Source organism: Hippocampus bargibanti, linkage group LG02 (genome assembly GCF_051943395.1).
Source record: "Hippocampus bargibanti isolate YZ-2025 linkage group LG02, ASM5194339v1, whole genome shotgun sequence".
Lineage (NCBI taxonomy): Eukaryota > Metazoa > Chordata > Actinopteri > Syngnathiformes > Syngnathidae > Hippocampus > Hippocampus bargibanti.
In genome coordinates this window covers 34,704,116-34,726,033 of record NC_142735.1, presented here as the reverse complement: position 1 = coordinate 34,726,033, position 21,918 = coordinate 34,704,116, and the positions used below count along the sequence as shown (strand labels likewise).

Sequence of the window (21,918 nt, the reverse complement as noted above, 5' to 3'; positions counted from 1 at the left end):
GCTATCTATTTGCCGTCTATTAGTTATCTAACTAACTAGCTGGCTATCTAGCTAGCTATCTATTTGCTGTCTATTAGCTATCTATCTAACTAGCTGGCTCGCTAATTATCTATTTGCTGTCTATTATCTATCTAACTAGCTGGCTAGCTAGCTATTTATTTGCTGTCTGTTAGCTATCTAACTATCTAGCTGGCTATCTAGCTAGCTATCTATTTGCCGTCTATTAGTTATCTAACTAACTAGCTGGCTATCTAGCTAGCTATCTATTTGCTGTCTATTAGCTATCTATCTAACTAGCTGGCTCGCTAATTATCTATTTGCTGTCTATTATCTATCTAACTAGCTGGCTAGCTACCTATCTATTTGCTGTCTGTTAGCTATCTATCTAGCTGGCTATCTAGCTAGCTATCTATTTGCTGTCTATTAGTTATCAAACGAACGAGCTGGCTATCTAGCTAGCTTTCTATTTGCTGTCTATTATCTATCTAACTAACCAACTAGCTGCCGAGCTAACTATCTATTTGCTGTCTATTAGCTATCTAACTAGCTGGCAATCTAGCTAGCTATCTATTTGCCGTCTATTAGTTATCTAACTAACTAGCTGGCTATCTAGCTAGCTATCTATTTGCTGTCTATTAGCTATCTAACTAACTAGCTGGCTCGCTAATTATCTATTTGCTGTCTATTATCTATCTAACTAGCTGGCTATCTAACTAGCTATCTATTTGCTGTCTGTTAGCTATCTAACTAACTAGCTGGCTAGCTAGCTATCTATTTGCTGTCTATTAGCTATCTAAGTAGCTGGCTATCTAGCTAGCTATCTATCTAGCTATCTATTTGCTATTTATTAGTTATCTAACTAACTAACTAGCTGGTTATCTAACTAGCTATCTATTTGCTGTCTGTTAGCTATCTAACCATCTAGCTGGCTATCTAGCTAGCTATCTATTTGCTGTCTATTAGCTATCTACCTATCTGGTAGCTATCTATTTTATTATTTTTTTAAACTTGTTACTTCCGGGTTGAGTGAATGCTGGCGCGTGTGGCGGCCACTGCTCACTCGCAGAAAAAATATCATGTGACTGTAAAGTGTCCTTGAGAGTTTTGAAAGGCGCTTATAAATGAATTGTATTATTATTATTATTATTATTAGCTGTCTAGCTAGCTAGATCGATAGCTATCTATAAATCATCCATTAGCTGGCTAGCTAACTTGATCTATTTCAGTTATTTCCGGTTGAACGGGGTCACCGTTGCTGGCTACCTAGCTAGCTATCTATTTGCTATCTATTAGCTGTCTAACTGGATAGCTAGCTAGCTAGCTATTAGTTATCTATTATTATTATTATTATTATTATTATTATTATGATGATTATATATGCAGCACTTTTGGCCCGAGATGACTGACTGACATTAACCATGCTGGGCACATTGTCAGAAAATGAAAGCGCAAACAAAGGTCATTGATTAATCAAATCTCTTAAAATGCCAAATCACACATGAGATAAGGTCACACGTGCAAATTCAATACAGGAATAAGACACGGTCCAACACCAAATAACGCGATTTGTACTCCCTCTACAACACGTTTATTTGAAGGCCTCTTCTTTGCCCTCCATAATTCAATTACAGATGATACGTTCAGTAGGAGTCACTTCAAATCCAACGGTTTCTTTTCACGGCTACAAAGTAAATTCAGTGTTTTTTTTCCCCCCTGAATGTAATTCTCAGCTACACTCTGCAAACGGTTCCTTGAACAAATTATGCTAAGTTGTTGCACGTTTCATATACATCAGTGACATTGTACAATGCATTTAAAGCCCTGTACCTAGCATGCTTGGAATCAAAATAAGACAGAATATATCGCTTTGGTGCGCATGGATCGGTAGCGCCTGCCTGAGGGGAGTCGTTGGAAAAGGTGGTGGGCAGGGTGCGGAGGGTCCAGTAGGATTTTCCACCCTTGTTTATAATAATCATAATAATAATAATACATTTCATTTATAAGTGCCCGGAAGTAACGAAGTCAAAAAATAAAATAATAATAATAAAAATAAAAATAAAATAATAATATATATATATATTTTAAATAATAAAAAAAACAAATAATATGACAACACAACGTCATATGGCATAACTAACATGCTAACATGCAAAAGGCGTGTCATCCAATGTTGCTTTTTAACGGCTTAATCACTTTTTTTTATATTGTGTGTATATAATAGCTCGCTTTGGTGCGCATGGATCGCTAGCGCCCTCCTGAGGGGAGTCGCTGGAAAAGGTGGTGGGCAGGGTGCGGAGGGTCCAGTATGATTTTCAGACCCTTGTTTATAATAATCATAATAATAATAATACATTTTATTTATAAGTGCCCGGAAGTAACGAAGTCAAAAAATAAAATAATAATAATAAAATAAAATAATAAAAATAAAAATAAAATAATAATAATATATTTTTTTTAAATAATAAAAAAAAAATAATATGACAACACAAAGTCATATGGCATAACTACATGCTAACATGCATAACTAACATGCTAACATGCAAAAGGCGTGTCATCCAATGTTGCTTTTTAACGGCTTAATCACTTTTTTTTTATATTGTGTGTATATAATAGCTCGCTTTGGTGCGCATGGATCGCTAGCGCCCGCCTGAGGGGAGTCGCTGGAAAAGGTGGTGGGCAGGGTGCAGAGGGTCCAGTATGATTTTCCACCCTTGTTTATAATAATCATAATAATAATAATACATTTCATTTATAAGTGCCCGGAAGTAACGAAGTAAAAAAATAAAATAATAATAATAAAATAAAATAATAAAAATAAAAATAAAATAATAATATTTTTTTTTTAAATAATAAAAAAACAAATAATATGACAACACAAAGTCATATGGCGTAACTACATGCTAACATGCATAAGTAACATGCTAACATGCAAAAGGCGTGTCATCAAATGTTGCTTTTTAACGGCTGAGAATACTGATGGAGATTCGGGGCACTATGTACTTGACTATCTGTTAGCTATCTATCCAGCTAACCAGCTAGCTATTAGCTAGCTAATAGCTCGCTTTGGTGCGCATGGATCGGTTCTTTTTATAATAATCATAATAATAATACATTTCATTTATAAGTGCCTTTCAAAACTCTCAAGGACACTTTACAATCACAGAATATTTTTTCTGCGGGTGAGCAGCGGCCGCCACATGTGCCAGCATTTACTCAACCCGGAAGTAACAAAGTAAAAAAAAAAAAGTAATAATAAAATAAAATAATAATAATAAAAATAAAATAATAATAATAAAAAAATAATTAAAAAAACAAATAATATGACAACACAAAGTCATATGGCATAACTACATGCTAACCTGCATAACTAACACGCTAACATGCAAAAGGCATGTCATCAAATGTTGCTTTTTAACGTCTTAATCGCTTTTTTGACATTTATATTTTATTAGCAATGACGAAATTAGCCACATGTAGCATTTTAACATAGTTAGCATGTTTGGCTGAGAATACTGATGGAGATTCGGGGCACTATGTACTTAGCTATCTGTTAGCTATCTATCCAGCTAACCAGCTAGCTGGCTACTTGGCTGGCTATCCAACCGGCTAGCTATCTATTAGCTAGCTAGCTGGTTAGCTGTCTATCTATTAGCTATCTGTTTGCTAGCTAGCTGGCTGGCTATCTTTAAGCGATCTAATAGCTGGCTAGCTTTTTATTTATTTGTGTTATTCCGGGTTGAGTGAACGCTGGCCCGTGTGGCTGCCGCTGCTCACCCACAGTTTGCATGCATTATTCTTTTCTATCTGTTTGAAATCTCCTTTTTTGCTTGAAAATGCATCTGCTGCGAGGCAAATGTGAAAAGTAAACCCCCCACAAACAGCTCTTGCAATCAGTCGTTGCCGTTCCAGTGTGCCGGCAGTCCTTCATGTTTATTGCTACGCATATGTAAATGGCAGAAGGTGACTTTGATGACTTTTTTGGATGAGGGGCTCCAGACTTATTGTACCTTCTGCCATCCTATGGAAGAGAATTTTGTTTTCGTTTTCTCTCTGCGATGATACATTGCTTGCATAGTGATATGAACAAAGATATGGTTGCTCAACTTGAGCGAAACTGGAACATTTACTGTAGCGCCGTATTCTTTGGTGTTATTGATTAATGTGACTTGAGTTTACGATTGTGTGGCAATGTTAGATGTGTGAAATGCCTTTGTTATTGCAGCCCGCAGTCAATAATCAATCGGAAATAGGAAACCAGGGATGCGTTACGAGCATTTAAATCCATTTCAAGCATCTGTCGTCCAAATGTTCTTGTTCGAGATCATTTATAGGGATTAGATCTATTCAAAATTAAAAATGTCTGTTTGTTAAAAGACAAATAATCGCATACATCGTCACCCTTTGTATGTATACAGATATAGGTAAACAAACAAGGTACGGTGATACCTCGGTTTATGAACCCCTTGGCTTACGAACATTTCGGTTTACAAACGTTAAATTTATGAACATTTTACCTTGGCATACAAACTTTTTTTTGGGATACACACGGCACGGAGCTGCCACAATGAGTGACGTGTCGTTCGTGAATGAGCCCATTCTGCCGACAAGAAAATGGCAGCAGGCTTGTTTTGGTCCTCTATTCCCCGCCCCCAGTCGTCGGTTAAAGCCACGTGATTGGTCAAGAACGCAGCAGTGAGGGGGTGGGGGTTACAGACAGAGAGAGAGTGAGTGAAGCCATTCTCCAAAAAACAAAATGGCACCCGACATTTTTTTTGTGTTCTATTCCCCGCGCCCAGTCTTCGGTTAAAGCCACGTGATTGGTCAAGAATGCAGCAGTGAGGGGGCGGGGGGTTAAACATTAAAGAGATAGGCAGACGACAGAGAGTGAGTGACAAAATGGAGAGAAAACAGTGACATTTGGACTCGTTTCAACTTTGATAGTTCAAAGGCAGAGTGTAGACTGCAAGGTTAAAATATCCCATCAATCAGACTTCACAAATAACCCGCACAAGCCGGCTATACACTTGATGCAAAAAGCTATCAACCTAGTTAAACAGAACACAATTGATGAGGAACTAGGTAAAATTATCACAGAAAGCACCTACAAGAGATCATTCCTCAAGATGGTGAACGAAGAAGGCTATGTTCCTCATCAAGTGTTTAATGCTGACGACCATCACAAATGTAAATAAAACGACTTTATTATACAGTTTGTACAGTTTATTTCTTTAATTATGATACCATAGCACATTTATTATACATAAAATAAGGTATATTTTGTGTAGTTTTAAGGCTTAGAAAATTAGAAAGTAGAAAATTATGTTTTATGGGTACCTGGGAACAGATTAGTCTGATTTTAATGGTTTCCTATGCGAAATTATTTTTTGGGATACACACTTTTTGACTTACACACTCTGTCTGGGAACCAATTAAGTTCGTAAGCCAATGTATCACTGTACTTGTACAATACACATGCACGGGCCTTACAAAATGAACCCTGAGTGTGTATTGTAGTTGTTTGAGCAGTAAAAAAAAGAGAGCAGGCTTGATGTCTTGATGAAATGTCATATATTATATGAGTTGTCACATGGTACACCATCAATTCAAGACAACTTTATTCAGAGTGGAAAAAAAACATAGATTTGACATCAGGAGATTTGCAGTAGAAGCCGCCAATATTGCTGTGGAGATGAAGGGACGCAGAGCATGAACGTGACCCCAAATCCTGCCCCCAATCATTGCTTCGCTCGGCCTTTAGCGACTCATTCCTGGTCTCCTCACTTCATGTGAGATAAGTGCCCTCTCTCCAGTTCAAAGGTCGCCGTCCGCTCGTTGCATGTGACTTGAACAATCGCGCCGTTATCACATTGCGTTATGAACTCACAACAGATGTGCTGACACACGGGTGTCAAAGTCGTTTTTTGCCGCGGGCCACATTGTAGTTATGATTTCCTCTCGAGGGTCGTTATGAATTTGGGGAACCCATTAGAATGTTTAAATCCCGTCAAATATTACATATAGAGCACACAGCAAATTAATGAATAACTCGTTTTCAAATCTGAAGTCAAGAATAATGACTTTTATTGTGCTTGACATCCAAAAATATGTCATTTTGGCTCAGATTTTAGCAATCATCATGGAATTTAACAAGTTTGATTTGCTTTCGCGGGCCGAAAAAAATGATGTGGCGGGCCGGATTTGGCCCGCGGGCCTTGACTTTGACACCTGTGTGCTGACAAGACAAAACGTCTATGTAAGCAATCGGTCGCACAGGACTGGTCCATCGATGAGAAGGTTATTGAGTTTTAGGACGATATAAACATTCAACGCAGCGTAAGAAAGCTAGCTACCTAGCTGGCTATCCATCTCAAAAGCCACCTATTTAAAGGACAACCGACGTCTCCGGACAAGTTGTGTCCATAATTTGTAAAATGGCTTCAAATGACTTCTACTGAGCGTATGTTACAAAGATTCCACCGCATATAGCTATAGTTTACCTTTTAAGACTCGCTCTGAATATTCAAGAAGTCTTGTTTTTGAGTTGGTGACGAGTCCTCACGTTACGTCACTAAAGGACCGCCCCTGACCGTAAAAAAGACGCATTGTAGCGGTCCTTCCATCACGTCAATGTATTTTATTGAAGTCAAACACTGAACGAGGATGTATAAAACACATACGCTCTAAAAGTCGTAAAATGAATTCACACCTACTGTAGTACGACTACATATATCCTTCAGTAAGCCATTACTGAAGCAGCCATTACTTTTTGTTATGCATCGCCTCCTCCTCTGAGCCTTAACTGGTAAGAGGAATTTCTTCCCTGCACACATACTCTACGCAGCCAATCGTAAACAAGCTTGGCGGATCGGTGCCAACCTCAATATCTAATACAAATGCAAATGAAAATACTAAATCTAACTTACAGCATCTCTGTCCGTACATTTTTGATACCTTGGTTTACGAACCCCTTGGCTTACGAACTTTTCGGTTTACAAACGCTAAATTTGACCATTTTACCTTGGCATACGAACTTTACCTTGGCATATGACCTTTTTTCGTACACAGAGCTGCCTCAATGAGTGATGTGTCGTTCGCGAACGAGCCCATTCTTCTAACAACAAAATGGCAGCCGACTGTTTACGTCCTCTATTCCCCGCCCCCAATCTTCGGTTAAAGCCACGTGATTGGCCAAGAACGCAGCAGTGAGGGGAGATGGTTTAAACATAAAAGAGACAGGCAGACGACAGTGACAGAATATCAACTTAGATAGTTCAAAGGCAGAGTGTAGACTGTAAGGTTAAAATATCCCATCAATCGGGCTCACAGTTCTATTTGGGTTACTGTTTAAAGAGTAAATCGCATGTGGGAAGAAGCTGTTTAAATGTCTGCTGGATTTGGTGCGCATGGATCGGTAGCGCCTGCCTGAGGGGAGTAGCTGGAAAAGGTGGTGGGCAGGGTGCGGAGGGTCCAGTATGATTTTCCACCCTTGTTTATAATAATCATAATAATAATAATACATTTCATTTATAAGTGCCCGGAAGTAACAAAGTCAAAAAATAAAATAATAATAATAAAATAAAATAATAAAAATAAAAATAAAATAATAATAATATTTTTTTTAAAATAATAATACACGGAGGGTGTAAATGTCTCCACTGCGAGACTAATAACGGCTAATCCAATCTACACCAATCCATCGGGTTGAGGTGGCAAATAGCACATTTAATTTCAACGTGTATTTTCAAAACTGAGGGAAAACATTCTTTCGACCCCAGGGTAATGCCTGTCCTGTCATTTCCCATGAAACGCAGTAAACACAGACTCTGTAAATTCTATCAGTATGTATAACTTGTTGACAAATACGCTGACAGCAGCACACAGCTCAATATACGCGAAACACGAATAATGCATTTATTCATGAAAGTCAAGTCGGTATAAAACAAGAGATTGGCCTCGGATTGAAAACGTTACTCTGTGATATATTTTGGTTGAAACGCAACAAAGAGGAAATTGCCTACCTTGAACTGCCGTTTCATGAATAACTTTTTAAAATGTACAGGCAACAAACAATCATTGTGTTTGCCAATATTATACTAATACAGTGATACCTCGGGTCACGAATACGAACTTTTTTTTTTTTTTTTTTTTTTTTTTTGGTTGAACATTGGTGGTAAATGCTGTGTGACAAATCTATTTGGTTTTATTAAATGCTAAATTATGTAACCAAGACAGTAATGAGCACTTATCTATGACCGATTACGAAAGGCAGAGATGTGCTGTTTGGACGGAAAAATGGATAGCATGCTGTAGCCTACTAGCACGCAAGCTATAATATTAAGCTAATTTACTAAAAGACAATACAACGTAACTTTTTTTTGTCTTCCAAATGACCAATTATGGAGTTTTGGTACTCTGTCTATCTAGCTCCCTGCTGGCTATTTATTAGCTATATCGGTATCTAGCTGGATGGATAGCTATCTAGCTGGCTAGCTATTTGCTATCTGCAAGCTAGCTAGCTAGCTTTCTATCTATTTGAGTTACTTCCAGGTTGAGTGAACGCTGGTGCGTGTGGCTGCCGCTGCTCACCCACAGAAAAAACTTCCTCTAAAGTGACCTTGAGAGTTTTGAAAGGTGCCTATCAATGAAATGTATTATTATTATATAGCTATCTCCCTGGGTGGCTGGCAATCTACCTAGCTAGCAAGCTATTAGGTATCTATTGGCTAGCTAGCTAGCTAGCTTTCTACCTGTTTTACTTACTTCTAAGTTGAGCGAACGCTGGCGCGTGTGGCTGCCGCTGCTCACCCACAGAAAAAAAACTTCCTGTGACTGTAAAGTGACCTTGAGAGTTTTGAAAGGCGCTTATAAATGAAATGTATTATTATTATATCAGAATGAGAATCAGAAATAGATCCAGGTATTATGCGCAAGATGGATGTTAAACTGATGGCTTTGCAATGTCTTGGATCAATCATACGTCTATTGTACCTGTGGGGAAGCCATTGAAATGTGAAGAACCTCTCGGTCACTTAATCATGGCTACAATCTTGGTTCCAGGTAGTCTAAGTGCACTTCATTACATGCTTTCCTCCATTGAATTCTCTTCACCGGAGAAGTTGGACACCCACATTATGGGCACACCATTAATTAACGAGTAAGGAGCGTCATTTTGTCGGTTATATAGCGTCACGGCAACGGCACGTCTCTTTTCATACATCACATTAAATAATATCCAGGCAATATTTTCAAGGGAGGAAAGTGTGTGTGAGTGTGTGTGTTTATAAAAATCCTTGCATTGCTTTTCCAGTTACAGTGATACCTCGGTTTACGAACCCCTTGGCTTACGAACTTTTCAGTTTAGGAACGTTACATTTATGGAAATTTTACCTTGGCATACGAACTTTTTCCGTGATACACACGGAGCTACCACAATGAGTGATGTGTCGTTCGCCAACGAGCCCGTTCTTCTTACAACAAAATGGCAGACAACTGTTTTTGTCCTCTATTCTCCGCCCCCAGTCTTCGGTTAAAGCCACGTGATTGGTCAAGAATGCAGCAGTGAGGGGGGGGGGGGTTACAGATAGAGAGTGAAGCCGTTCTCCAAAATGAAAATGGCGACCGACTTTTTTTGTCCTTGATTCCCCACCCCCAGTCTTCGGTTAAAGCCACGTGATTGGTCAAGAACGCAGCAGTTAGGGGAGGTGGTTTAAACATTAAAGAGACAGGCAGACGACAGAGAGAGGGTAACAAAATGGAAAGAAAACAGTGACAATTGGACTTGTTTCTACTTTGATAGTTCAAAGGCGGAGACTGCAAGGTTAAAATTCCCTTCAATCATGCTCCACAAACAACCCGCACAAGTCATCTTTACACTTGATGTAAAAAGCTATCAACCCAGCTAAACAGAACACAATTGATGAGGAACTAGGTAAAATTATAGCAGAGAAAGCACCATCAAGGGATCATTCCTCAAGACGGTGAAAGAAGAAGGCTACGTTCCTCATCAAGTGTTTAATGCTGATGAAACCGGCCACTCCATTCCATCAAGCCATCAACGACCATCACAAAGGTAAATAAAACGACTTTATTATAATTATTATTTAATTATTATTATTTCTTTCCAGCAGCTCATGTATTTTGTTTTTCTACTTCCATTCCTTTCATCACTTTGCTGCTGTGAAATGTAAATTTCTCCACTGTGAGACTAATAAAGGCATATCCAATCCAATATCCAATCCAATAATACCATAGCACATTTATTGTACAGAAAATAAGGTCTATTTTGTGTAGTTTTAAGGCTTATTTAGTTGAAAATTATGTTTTACGGGGACCTGGGAACGGATTATTCTCATTTTAATGGGTTTCTATGGGAAATTAATGTTTGGGATACAGACTTTTTGCCCTACACACTCTGTCTGGGAACCAATTAAATTCGTAAGCCAAGGTATCACTGTATTTTCAATTTCCGAGTAAATTAGTGAATGGAATTGATCATGAACGTTTTCATTTTATCATCATCATCATTTCATCGGCTTATTTCTTGTATTTGATGGTCCATTCCAGCTACCTCAATAATTATGTCAAGCCTGTCAAATGTATTCAATCGATTTATAATGAGCGATTTTGATTGATGGTTTTATTGTACCTCAGCTGTACTGTATGTTGACGCCTGTTTGTGGTTGTTTCAGCACCTTCGAAACGTATCATAGATGTCAAGTAACTAGCATACGTCTCACCCCCATGTAGTGAAATACCTCTGGGGTCCTTTAATCTTTTAATGATGTCACGCGCTATGGCTGGTGAAATATGTAAATGCCCCCTTTCCGTCTGTCTTTTTTTTTTCCAATTTCCAATCCTTCAATTTGTTGCTTCCTTAGCTTGAAGCACATGAGCTCCAGTTAATAGAATTTATTCCCTTTGCAATGAAATTATAATGACACTTTGCCTGTCCTACCGCCAGATTGTTTGTATCCTTCCGGCTTTGCCATTGCACTGAATGTTTTTATGTAATAATAATAATAATAATAATAATAATAATAATGATAATGATAATAATCATCATCAAATACGTTTTCTATCCATATTCTAATTCTCTCTCTGTCGTCTGCCTGTCTCTTTAATTTTTAACGGCCTCACTCTCTCTGTCTGTAACCCCCCACCCCTTCACTGCTGCGTTCTTGACCAATCACGTGGCTTTAACCGAAGACTGGGGATAGGGAATAGAGGACAAAAACAGTCAGCTGCCATTTTGTTGTTAGGTGAACGGGCTCGTTCGCGAACGACACATCGCTCATTGTGGCGCTCCGTGTCTATCCCGAAAAAAAGTTCGTATGCCAAGGTAAAATTTCCATATACAGTAAAGTCTCGTTATATCGATATTCAAGGGAGTCCGAAAAAATATCAATATAACCGGGACTATCGATATATCCGACCCTGTTTGCATGTAATTTTCTCCGTGCGTGCATAGAAATAGTATCGATATAACCGGGACTATCGATATATCCGATATTGATATAACCAGACTTTACTGTATTTAACATTCGTAAACCGAAAAGTTCGTAAGCAAAGGGGTTCGTAAACCGAGGTATCACGTCACCCCCGACTGCTTTTGGTCTTGAAATACAGTGCACTGTTCGTATCCATTGAACAGAACCTCAACGGACAATAAAGAATTGCTTGCAATAAAAGTGAAGGTTTTCTGGGTTGGGTTCATTACCAATCATGCATACGAAGAGCAACAAAAGCAACGTGTCCCTGCTTTTCTCAAACCTCATCTCACTTGATGATCATGATGATGTTGATTACATACGGAGGGGGGGGGGGGGGGGGAGAGGCAATTACATCAAACATGTTGACGGTGACTCATCACGAAAATGACGGCCGGAAAAGCCGAGAGCATATGGAGTCATTTGTGCAAATTACAGTAAAGTCTCGTTATATCGATATTCAAGGGAGTCCGAAAAAATATCGATATAACCGGGACTATCGATATATCCGACCCTGTTTGCATGTAATTTTCTCCGTGCGTGCATAGAAATAGTATCGATATAACCGGGACTATCGATATATCCGATATCGATATAACGAGACTTTACTGTATAAGAACAGATTCAATATTTTTTTTTAGCAATAGACAAATGTTTGCGCCATTGAATATTACAATAGTTACAGTGATACCTCGGTTTACGAACCCCTTGGCTTACGAACTTTGCGGTTTACTAATGTTACATTTATGAAAATTTTATCTTGGCATACGAACTATTTTTCGGGATACACAATTAGTGATGTGTCATTCGCGCCCGTTCTAACAAGAAAACGGCAGCCGGCTCATTTTTGTCCTCTATTCCCCGCCCCCAGTCTTTGGTTAAAACCATGTGATTGGTCAAGAACGCAGCAGTGAGGGGATGTGGTTTAAACATTAAAGAGACAAGCAGACGACAGTTAGAGAGTGAGAAAATGGATAGAAAACAGTGACATTTGGACTCGTTTCAACTTTATAGTTCAAAGGCAGAGTGTAGACTGCAAGGTTAAAATATCCCATCAATCAGGTTCCACAAATAACCCGCACAAGCCATCTGTACACGTGATGCAAAAAGCTATCAAACCAGCTAAACAGAACACAATTGATGAGGAACTAGGTAAAATTATCGCAGAGAAAGCACCTACAAGGGAACATTTTTCAAGATGGTGAAAGAAGAAGGCGACATTCCTCATCAAGTGTTTAATGCTGATGAGTCATTCATTCTTCAGGACTTTCAGTACCGTCTTTGTGATGACATGAAGCAGTTCTAGATGAAAGAGAAGAGGATCAAAGCATCCATTTCAGCAGTGGATCAGGGACTTCATGGTGGAATTTGCACGTCTACTACAAGCTAAATGTTGAAAACAAACACGAAGCTGTAGCATCCATTGATGAAAAGACATTGTCTCACACCTCCTGTCCTACATAAATCCGCTTCAATTCCGAGCCGCGACAGTTCTACATACGCATCGGCGCTCTGCGCTGACGCTCCTTCTTATCGCGGGCTCCTCAAGCCATGCATCCATTCAACCGCAGACTGTCCATCAGAGCACTTTCTGACTGTTGCCTACTCGGGCGCCATCTTGGAAAAAAAAACATTGGTAAGAGGTTGTCCATTATGGTAGTTGGAGGAGCCCAAAAAGCTGGAAACCGGAGGAGATGTATTGTTAGTTGGCTCGTTGGTTAGCGCGTTAGCTTGTTAGTGCAGTAGCTAGTTGGATTGGATTGGATTTGCCTTTATTAGTCTCGCAGTAGAGACCTAGTTACCTCGCTAGTTAGTTGATGTATTGTTAATTGGTTAGTTGGTTAGTTTGTTAGTTGGCCAGTTGGTTGGCTGGTTAGTCATTTAGTTGATTGTTTACTTAGTTAGCTGATTAGTTGGTTATTTACTTACTTAGTTGGTTAGTTGGGTCATTGGATAGTTGGTTAGTTAGTTAGTCAGTGAGTTAGTTAGGTGGTTAATTGGTTGGTTGGCTAGTTGGTGGGTTGGCTAGTTGGTGGGTTGGTTAGTTGGTCTGTTAGTTAGTTGGTTGGCTGGTTAGTCATTCAGTTGATTGTTTACTTAGTTAGCTGGTTAGTTAGTTATTTACTTACTTAGTTGGTTAGTTGGGTCGTTGGATAGTTGGTTAGTTAGTTAGTCAGTGAGTTAGGTGGTTACTTGTTTGGTTGGCTAGTTGGTGGGTTGGTTAGTTGGTCTGTTAGTTAGTTAGTTGGCTAGTTGATTGCTTAGCTGAGTGGTTGACTAGTTAGTTAGTTGGTTAGTTAGTTTTTTTTCCGTTGTACTAAGTTCATCCTGTCTACTTGAAATCTAATTTAATTTGCACACCTACACTGTCTGTAAGTAAAGGACCTGCTTTAAATTAAATTAAGTTAGTTAGTTAGTTAGTTAGTGAATGCAGTATGACAAAGACGAAGAAACAACATTGGTTAGAGGTTGTCAATTATGGTAGTTGAGGGACCGCAAAAAGCAGGAAGACAGAAGGAGGAGATGTATTGTACAGAAATACAACCAGGAGTACACTGTAAAAATCTAAAGGAATTACTCACAACAAAAACCTGAAATTCACAAGAAACCAAAGTAGCAAAAATGATTTAATAGAAGCCTCATGGTGTACAATTGAACTTTGAAAAATCACTTAACTTTTCATTTTGTCTGCGTGTTAGATTAAAATAACGCAGCCAGTCATGTTTTTATATTCTGTTTATTGATTAGTTGCATTTTTGTGTGTTTTTCTATTTATTTATTAAGTTAGTTCTGTAGTTCGCAAGTTAGCAAGTTCGTTAGTTGGTTAGGTGGTTAGCTCGATAGCTAGTTTGGTAGTTAGCTAGTTTGTCAGGTGGTTAGTTGGCTAGCGTATTAGCTTATTCGCTAGTGAACTGATTCATTAGTTAGGTCGTTCGTTAGCTCGTTCGTTCGCTAGTTTGTTTGCTAGTTCATTCGCTAGTATGTTTGCTAGTTTGTTCGCTAGTTCGTTCGCTAGTCCATTCGCTAGTTTGCTAACTGGTTAGGTGGGTAGCTAATCTGCTAGTTAGCTAGTTAGCCAGTTAGCTAGCCAATTAGATAGATAGCTATTTCGCTAGTGAACTAGTTGGTTAGTTCACATGTACCCTGGTTAACCTGTTGGTTAGTTAGTCAGTTAGTTAGTTAGTTAGTTAGTTAGTTAGTTAGTTAGTTAATGCAGTATGACAAAGTTGGGGACCGCAAAAATGAAGAAGACAAGAAGAGTAGAGTGTATTGACACAATATGTATTTTACGGCAATACATACAGGAGTACACTGGTAAAAGTTAGTTAGTTAGTTAGTTGGATAGCTCGTTTGCTCATTATCCAGTTCGCTAGTTATCTTATTAGCTAGTTAGCTTATTTGTTCGGTACATAGGTGGTCGGTGGTTTGGTTAGTTAGTTAATTAGTGGGTTGGTTGGTTGGTTGGTCGGTTGGTTAGTTAGTAGGTTGGTTGGTTGGTCGGTTTGTTAGTTTGTTAGTTAGTTAGTTAGTTAAGAAATGCAGTAATACAAAGACTAAGAAACAACTTTGGTAAGAGGTTGTCAATGATGGTAGTTGTGGACCCCAAAAAAGAGGAAGACAAATAGAGTAGAGTGTACTGACACAAGATGTATTTTACAGAAATACATACAGGAGTACTCTGTAAAAATCTAAATGAAATACAGTAAAGTCTCGTTATATCGATATCGGATATATCGATAGTCCCGGTTATATCGATACTATTTCTATGCACGCACGGAGAAAATTACATGCAAACAGGGTCTGATATATCGATAGTCCCGGTTATATCGATATTTTTTCGGACTCCCTTGAATATCGATATAACGAGACTTTACTGTATATGAAAAAAAACAGACATTCTCAAAAAACCAAAGTAGCAAAATCCCAATAATAGAAAACAAAATAAAAACCCCTTTTCTACCACTGCGACATCTCATCGAGCTGTTTTTTTTTTTCTTTCTCAAAAGTATCCTTTCTTAAAAAAAATACATGTTTTTCTCTACCGCCCGCCAACCTACGATACAGTCAAGGTCCTTGTTTTCTTCTGTTGACAAATAAAAAGGGCTCCAAACAAAGCCTAATGTCATCAGAGCGAGAGCAAGACAGCCTGCAGAAAACACTGCAGTCATTTATTTGCTACATGGCTGTGGGCACATAGATGGGGTTTTTATATTGTTCTAACATATGCGGGCTTATATTGACGATTACTACAGAAGACAACAGACGATGGCGACGGATGTTCGTAAAATAATCCCGCTAGCCGTTGTTAACTCATTCGCTGCCGTTCCTGAAAGTTATTCGGGAATTGAAAAGTGTGACGTGGAGCGCCGTTCTCGAATTTTTTGTTTTTCTTTCTTGGGTGCTGATTAAAGCGCTGGTTAGACCTCTTGCGGTGTTTTTCCCTTTCACGAGGGGTCAGCATTTGCCTTTTGTCCATGTTAGCGCTTTGTTACAGCTTCAGATGGTATTAAAGGACTATATAAATCAATGTTTGCCGCCCCCATTTCAAGCTCAGATAACTACAGATCCATATAACTTAGGAATTAACTTTGATTCTGATGAAAGAAGAGAATTTAAATTCGTCTATTGAATGTTGATGTAGTCTTAAAATGTAATATTCTGTGGGTCTTGCAATTTGAGTGAAAATGTCCACTGAAAATGTCTATCCATTATCTAGCTAGCTAGCTATTAGCTGTCGAGCTATTTGAGCTCTATTTGAGTTATTGTGGGTTGAGTGAACGCTGGCGCGTGTGGCTGCCGCTGCTCACCCACAGAAAAACTGATGCTGTGACTGTAAAGTGACCCTGAGAGTTTTAAAAGGCGCTTATAAAAAAATTATTATTAAGTATTATTATTATTATTATCATTATTATTATAGCTGGCTGGCTGTAAGCTGTCTAACTGGCTAGCTGTTGGCTATCTAGCTATCCTAGCTACCTAGCTAGCTTTTGATCTATTTATGTTACTTCCGGGTTGAGTGAACGCTGGCGCGTGTGGCTGCCGCTGCTCACAGGAAAAACTATCCTGTGACTGTCAAGTGACCTTGAGAGTTTTGAAAGGCGCTTAGAAATGAAATGTATTATTATTAATATTATATTATTATTATGCTTTGCTGCTGTGAAATGTAAATTTCTCCACTGTGAGACTAATAAAGGCATATCCAATCCAATCCAATCCAAATTATTATTATTATTATTATTATTATTATTATTATTATTATTATTATAAAGCCATTTTCAAGACGGACTTTTCAAGAAAAAAAATGGGCAGCATAAATAACAGACCGACCTGTTTTTCCAAGCTAACGGTACCCTCTAGTGGACTTGTAGTAAATCACACCACACGAGAGTCAAAGGGTGAGTCAGCCAGTCAGAGTCATAGAGAGTCAGAGTCAGAAAAAGAGTCATACAGAGAGTCAGTCTGGATTGATTCAGACATAGCACTACTGAAGGCCTAGCGATGAAATCTACGGTAATGACGTCACGTAGCACGTAAGACGACGCCACGTAGCAGTATTACACCTGACCTAGTGGAAACAACAATCATTCTGTTGTCCATTTCCCCTAACACCCCCACTACACCCCCATTGTTTAGCATTCCAGGCATGACATTCGTACAAAAACAACCAAGCAGCATGATGAAAATGAAACGTTCCTTGATACAAAGAAGCCGCTGAGGCAACAAGCCTGTCAAAGTTCAAATGTGTCTTGCGGGGTTCTATAATAAGCAGCGTTTTATTTTTGTGTGTTTTAAGTGTTTTTCTCTTCCCGTTCCCATCTGATAGTTTGGGACGCTGGCCAAGTTAGGTAAGGACTTTGCACTAGGCTGCAAAGTATACAGTAAAGTCTCGTTATATCGATATTCAAGGGAGTCCGAAAAAATATCGATATAACCGGGACTATCGATATATCCGACCCTGTTTGCATGTAATTTTCTCCGTGCGTGCATAGAAATAGTATCGATATAACCAGGACTATCGATATATCCGATATCGATATAACCAGACTTTACTGTAATTGTAAAATTCAGGGCTAGCAGTATTAAGTGCGCTAGTAGAACTCGAGAGTACAGTGATACCTTGGCTTACGAACTTAATTGGTTCCCAGACAGAGTGTGTCAGGCGAAAAGTGTGTATCCCAAAAATTAATTTCCCATAGGAAACCATTAAAATCAGAATAATCCGTTCCCAGGTCCCCATAAAACATAATTTTCATGGATGGATGAATGAATGGATGAATGGATGAATGGATGGATGGATGGATGGATGAATGGATGAATGAATGAATGAATGAATGGATGGATGGATGGATGATTGGATTCATTTCAACAGTAGCCAAAATGGAACTGTATAGTTTCAACAGTAGCCAAAATGGAACTGTATAGTGCCACTTAGCAGTTTTTTTTGACAACGATACTAGTGCAGCGTGTTCTACCGGAAACAAATTCCTTGTGTGTTCTACATACTTGGCAATAAAGATGATTCTGATTCTGATTCTGATTCTGATTCTGATTGGATGGAAGGATGGATAAATGATGAATGAATGAAAGGACTGAATGAACAAATGAATGAATGAATGAATGAATGAATGAATGAATGAATGAATGAACGAACGAATGGATGGATGGACGGATGGATGGATGGATAGATGGAATGATTGGATGGACGGACGCATGGGTGGATGATTAAATGACATGACAATAAAGCAATCCATATCAAATCTCTATCAAATGAAGAAAAAAAAAAGAAATCAGAAAACCTTTATTCGTCCCACAACGGGGAAACTTGCAAAAGTAAATAAATGAAAAAGTAGAAAAGAAAGGGACTGGAAAAGGGAACGAGCTGCTGCGGATGCAGCCACATCGGGGCCGCCATCTTGTATAATATCATTTTCCCCCCCAAGTTTGACATCAAGCAGCATTTTGAAAACTTGATCACAATTTGTAAGACTGTAGATAAAGATCTTTGCCTGACTTAAAACAAACTATTTGAACACTTATACGTGCCAGCGAGACTCATAAAATTACCGAGCATTTCATTTGTGAGACTGAAATAATGTGCCGTTTTATTTTAGTATTATTTGATTGCCTTTTATTGTTTCATTGTTCCCGAGGGCTTTTTTTTTCATGTTTCTAGATCCTTCTATCGTCCATCACACTTCCATGTGTAAGCTCTCTACAGGGCATTGTTTTTATTAATCCAGGACTTTATTAGTTAGTTTCTCTTCCCTAATTTGACATGATCTTGCAAATAAAAAGCATATAATCAATAATTCAAGTGTTTAACTGTCTCAAATGTTCCCCTGCACTTGCCCGTTTCGTTGATTCGTTAATTATTATTTTTTGGTCTACTGTGGATCACCTTAATGATGGTTTTAAAGGACAACCGACGTCTCCGGACAAGTTGTGTCCATAATTTGTAAAATGGCTTCAAATGACTTCTACTGAGCGTATTTTGCAAAGATTCCACCGCATATAGCTATATTTTACCTTTTAAGACTCGCGCTGAATATTCAGGAAGTCTTGTTTTTGAGTTGGTGACGAGTCCGTACGTGACGTCACTGAAGGAACGCCCCTGACCGAAAAAAGGACACATGGTAGCAGTCCTTCCATCACGTCAATGCATTTTGCTGTGCTTGTTTGGTCTAAAAACGTCATGTTGCACCCAAAAGAGCCAGAAGAGGGCGACCAAGCTCCATATAAGGAATTTATCAGCCTGTGGAAACAGGCTGATTAAGTCCTCACAGGAGCTCGGTCGCCATTTTCTGCCTGTTTTTTGTTGATCCATTTCTCCCCAATGTTGCCTCAAAATGGCATGGAATAAATTCTTTAATCGATTGCAAACATGTATGCTTTCCTCTTCAGAACTATTTGAATAACATTCATAACTGTATGTGTAACAAGAAAGCATATTCTCCGAATCTGAAGCCATTGTTTTGATTCTGCAGCAATGCAAGACGTCTTGGCGTGACGTCACGAACTGGGGGCGGGACTTTCTGAAAATGCCCAATTCGCAGCTCAATTTTTTGGCGGATTTTGGAGACTTTAAGTCATTTTTATTGGTGTTTTGCATTTGACTAAAAATATCAGCCTGCGTGTTTTGGGTATTTTAGATGCTATAAAACGGTTTTCTGGTGTCTGTTAGGAAACAAAAGAATGGTTCTGTCTCTGGTGTGCTCTCACTGTCTGCTTCCTGCCGTCCACCCTATGTCCAATGTCTCCATAACTCCCCCGTCCCAGCACCACATGATGACATCAGAGGAACCCGGTCATCTAAGTAATGGCTTTCCTTGTGTTGATTCCTCTTGGGTCCGCAGCCCTTTTGCGTGCGGTGATGTATGCTTTACGCAACAATACCGGACAGCTCATCTCTTTCTGAGCCACAAGCACCACTGAATAAGCATATCTCGGCCAAAAGAAGCCAATCTTTCAAATGCACTTTTGGGGTTGCTTTTTTTTCGGTGACGTCGACTGAAAATGAAAAGCGCGGTCACCATTTTACACTTGTGTAATGAGCCAAAGTTGATTAAAGGGCAAAATGGATGGCCTTTCCGGTGGCTTACGGCAGGAGTCGCCGAAAAATGTATAGTGATACGTCGGTTTACGAATCCCTTGGCTTACGAACTTTTCGGTTTACGAACGTTACATTTACGAAAATTTTACCTTGGCATACAAACTTTACCTTGGCATACGAACTCTTTTCGTACACGGGGCTGCCTCAATGAGTGATGTGTCGTTCGCGAACGAGCCCCACAAAATGGCAGCCGACTGTTTTTGTCCTCTATTCCCTGCCCCAGTCTTTGGTTCAAGCTACGTGATTGGTCAAGAACGCAGCAGTGAGGAGGGGTTGGTTTAAACATTAAAGAGACAGGCAGACGACAGTGTGAGTTTCAACTTTGATGTGTGTGTAGACTGCAAGGTTAAAATATGTGACTTTATTATATAGTACAGTTTATTTCTTTAATCATAATACCATATCACATTTATTATACATAAAATAAGGTATGTTTTGTGTTGTTTTAAGGCTTAGCAAATTAGAAAGTAGAAAATTGTGTTTTATGGGGACCTGGGAATGGATTATTCTCATTTTAATGGTTTCCTATGGGAAATTAATTTTTGGGATCCACACTTTTCGGCTTCCACACTCTGTCTGGGAACCAATTAAGTCTGTAATTCAAGGTATCACTGTACTTGTTTAATGAGACCAGACTGGCAGTAGTAGTGTGACAATTCAACACTCATCTATTCGTTATTTATTGGCTAGCTAATCTCACTATCTAGCTGGCTATCTAGCTAGCTATCTAGCAGGCTACCTTGCTACATATCTACAGTAAAGTCTCGTTATATCGATATTCAAGGGAGTCCAAAAAAATATCGATATAACCGGGACTATCGATATATCCGACCCTGTTTGCATGTAATTTTCTCCGTGCGTGCATAGAAATAGTATCGATATAACCGGGACTATCGATATATCCGATATCGATATAACGAGACTTTACTGTATTTGATATATATTTGCTAACTAGCTATCGAACTGGCTACCTAATTAGCTATCTATTTGCTATCTATTGGCTATCTATCTCGCTAGCTATCTATTAGTTATCCATTAGCCAGCTAGCTAACTTTCTATCTATTTGAGTTATTCCCGGCTTAGTGAACGCTGGCGCGTGTGGCTGCCGCTGCTCACCCACAGAAAAAAAATAAATCCTGTGACTGTAAAGTGACCATGAGAGTTTTGAAATGTGCTTATAAATGAAATTTATTATTATTATTATTATTATTATTATTATTATTATTATTATTATTATTATTATTATTATTATTGTACTCATATAGTTAACTGGTTAACTCATTCTCTGCCATTCCCGAATGTATGCGGGAATTGAAAAGTGTGATGCATAGCGCCATTCTCGAATTTGTTTGGGTTTTTGTTTTTCTTGCTTGGGTGCCGATAAAGCGCTGGTCAGACCTCTGGGATTGTTCTGAGATGTTCTGTCCTCTGTGACATCTCAGAGGACACGTTACTCACATAAATGACACAAAACGCCACAGACCTTGTCTTTCCTTCCCTCTAATACGTCCCTCGTGCAACCCTTCCATCACATGTGATGGATATGGGACCATGTCTTCCAGGAGACATCTTCCATGATCTCCAGGATGTCCTCCAGCAGACATCTTCCATGATCATTATCAGGCTAAGTCAGGGATCCCCATTGCTCAATTCTGCACCATCTCATACGTACTAGCATACCAGCGTATATGTTCCTAGAATCCTTAAATCCTTGATTCCGTTGTCGGAATCCAAAGGAAACTCCACGAACACCAAAACAGTATCTCAGAGGACACGTTACTCACACAAATTACACAAAATTCCCTCTTTAATACGTCCTTC

General features: G+C 38.9%; 1 protein-coding gene across 9 annotated transcripts in view; it reads right to left on the bottom strand.

Annotated features, from left to right (window-relative positions):
- Positions 1–21,918, bottom strand: part of frmpd3 (FERM and PDZ domain containing 3) — an 82,064-nt gene that overhangs the window by 59,257 nt on the left and 889 nt on the right. The gene's annotated exons all lie outside the window — the stretch shown is intronic.